This window comes from Homarus americanus, unplaced genomic scaffold (genome assembly GCF_018991925.1).
Source record: "Homarus americanus isolate GMGI-L3 unplaced genomic scaffold, GMGI_Hamer_2.0 scaffold28, whole genome shotgun sequence".
Lineage (NCBI taxonomy): Eukaryota > Metazoa > Arthropoda > Malacostraca > Decapoda > Nephropidae > Homarus > Homarus americanus.
In genome coordinates this window covers 1,875,520-1,878,945 of record NW_024742238.1, presented here as the reverse complement: position 1 = coordinate 1,878,945, position 3,426 = coordinate 1,875,520, and positions in this window count along the sequence as shown.

Here is a 3,426-nt window from a genome sequence, read left to right as displayed (position 1 = left end):
TGTGTGATATTTGGACGGCGGCAAAAAAAGTAATAAGTGTACAGGTGAGAGGGGTGTGTGTGTGTGTGTGTGTGTGTGTGTGTGTGTGTGAGGCAAGTTGGAATGTGAGGGATAACTCTAGATAACCCACGTGATCTACCGATGCTACCACTACTATTACCACCATTACTACACCCAACCTTCTGCTACCACAACTACCACCATTACTACACCCAACCTTCTGCTACCACAACTACCACCATCACCACAACCATTACTACCACGATACCTCAAAACAACTAAATTTTGGTACAAGTTGAAGTTCAGTGTTAAAGAATGATATGACACACACACACACACACACACACACACACACACACACACACACACACACGTGAATATATTAGAGGTACAGTCACTAAAAAAAAAAAAATCTTGATAAAATTGTGTTGAGAAAATATGACGCAATGGACGAAGGATTTTGACAACCTTACCGAAACAACAGGAGTCACAGTGTTCATTCTGGAATTCATCGACCCCCTCAAGTAACGATAGTTTTTAGACTGACTGTACTGGTTGAGGTTCTGAAACAGGTACAAGTACAGGTATACAATATTTACAGGTACGGTACACACACAATTATAAGTGCATATATACATATATATATACATTTATAGGTACTAATACGAGGCAGGTACAGTACATGCACTAGTACAGATACAGGTACACATGCAAGCACAGGTACAGGTAGATACAGGTACACATGCAAAAGCAGGTGCAGGTACACATGCAAGCACAGGTACAGGTACACATACAAGCGTACAAGTACACATGGAAGCACATTCACAGGTAGATACAGGTACACATGCAAACACAGGTACAGGAAGGTACAGGTACACATGCAAACACAGGTAAAGGAAGGTACAGTTACAAGAACAAACACAGGTACAGGAAGGTACAGGTACACATACAAACACAGGTACAGGACGGTACAGGTACACATACAAACACAGGTACAGGACGGTACAGGTACAAGAACAAACACAGGTACACCAATACAGCTCAGGGTCACTGTACTGCTTACATTACTAGGTCAGTATCCTGCACAGGTCAGTATCCTGCACAGGTCAGTATCCTGCACAGGTCAGTATCCTGCACAGGTCAGTATCCTGCACAGGTCAGTATCCTGCACAGGTCAGTATCCTGCACAGGTCAGTATCCTGCACAGGTCAGTATCCTGCACAGGTCAGTATCCTGCACAGGTCAGTATCCTGCACAGGTGTGTATCCTGCACATACTGGCACCGTTTACACTGTGTTATGTGAAACTGGGTCCCAGAGGCAGTGTGGCTACAGCACTTTGAACCCACTAGTACAGGATATACAGTGATACAGTGTAATACAGTGATACAGTGTAATACAGTGATACATAGAATGAGCTACAGACCACGAACATCACCACCACCATTAGCATCTTTATCATAACCATCATCATCACCACCACCAACACTACCAACATTTTCAACACCGCCACCACCATCTTTATCATCACCACTAACACCACAACTACCTCCACCATCACCACCACCACTATCATTGCCACCATCATCACCACTACCAATATTACAACCACCACCACCAAAAATCATCACCACCGGTCCACCACCAAAATCATCACCACCACCATCACCTTCCCCAACTCCCGGAACAGATAATATCAACAATTATAACTGAATTCACCTCGAATCTTCTACCAAATAATTGAAAATACTGCAAAAGAAAATTATAAATATATCAGAAAGTTACTGAGCCACACCTAAACGTTTACTTAGTCTAATTTCACCCAAAACAGAACATAAATAACGCAGATATTGGCTAACTGGCAACTACCAATACTCATAGAGGTATAATTAATTTACAATTGAAAGTTAAGCCTTGCAGACGTGAATGAGCAGTAAGATATCAATTGTTAAAGAGTTATAAGTGAGTTTCCTGGGCGGGGGAGTGCGCTAGGGTGCGTCAGAGTGCGCCCGAGTGCGGCACAGGTTTTATAAAGAGTGTGTTAGTGGAGGCGAGAAGCGAGCCTGCGCGCCGCTATGCCAGGAATGCAAGGCCAAGGTTGGAGGCAACCCCGGGCAGTGACGCCGTCTCTACACTACCCCTACACTGTCTGTGTGACTGTCTGTGTCCCCTACACTGTCTGTGTAGCTGTCTGTGTCCCCTACACTGTCTGTGTGGCTGTCTATGTCCCCCTACACTGTCTGTGTGACTGTCTGTGTGGCTGTCTATGTCCCCCTACACTGTCTGTGTGACTGTCTGTGTCCCCTACACTGTCTGTGTGGCTGTCTATGTCCCCCTACACTGTCTGTGTGACTGTCTATGTCCCCCTACACTGTCTGTTTGACTGTCTGTGTCCCCTACACTGTCTGTGTGGCTGTCTATGTCCCCTACACTGTCTGTGTACATCTGACCCCTACACTGTCTGTGTGGCTGTCTGTGTCCCCTACACTGTCTGTGTGGCTGTCTGTGTCCCCTCACTGTCCGTGTAGCTGTGTCCTCTACACTTGTCTGTGTGGCTGTCTGTGTCCCCTACACTGTCTGTGTGGCTGTCTGTGTCCCCCTACACTGTCTGTGTAGCTGTCTGTGTCCCCTACACTGTCTGTGTGGCTGTCTGTGTCTCCTACACTGTCAGTGTGGATGTCTATGTCCCCCTACACTGTATGGCTATCTGTGTCCCCGACACTGTCTGTGTGACTGTCTGTGTCCCCTACACTGTCTGTGTGTCTGCCTGTCTCCCCCTACAATGTCTGTGTGGCTATCTGTGTCCCCTTACAAAGTCTGTGTGGCTGTCTGTATCCCCTACACTATTTGGTTGGCTGTCTGTGTCACCTACACTGCCTGTGTGGGTGTCTGTGTCCCCATACACGTTCTGTGTGGCTGTCTGTGCGACCTACAATGTCTGTGTGGCTGCCTGTTCCACTACACTGTCTGTGTGGCTGTCTGTGTCCCCAACACTGTCCGTGTAGCTGTCTGTGTCCTCTACACTGTCTGTGTGCATGTCTGTGTCCCACTACACTTTCTGTGTCCCACTACACTGTCTGTGTGGCTGTCTGTGTTCCCGTACACTGTCTGTGTGACTACCTGTCTCCCCCACAATGTCTGTGTGGCTGTCTGTGTCCCCTTACACAGTCTGTGTGGCTGTCTGTGCGATCTACAATGTCTGTGTGGCTGTCTGTGTCCCCCTACATTGTTTGTTTGGCAGCCTGTGTCACCTACACTGTCTGTGTGGTTGTCTGTGTCCCCTACACTGTCTGTGTGGATGTCTGTGTCATCTACACTATCTGTGTGGCTGTGTGTGTGTCTGTGTCATCTACACTGTCTGTGTAGCTGTGTGTCCCCTACACTGTCTGTGTGGATGTCTGTGTCACGTACACTGTCTGTGTGGCTG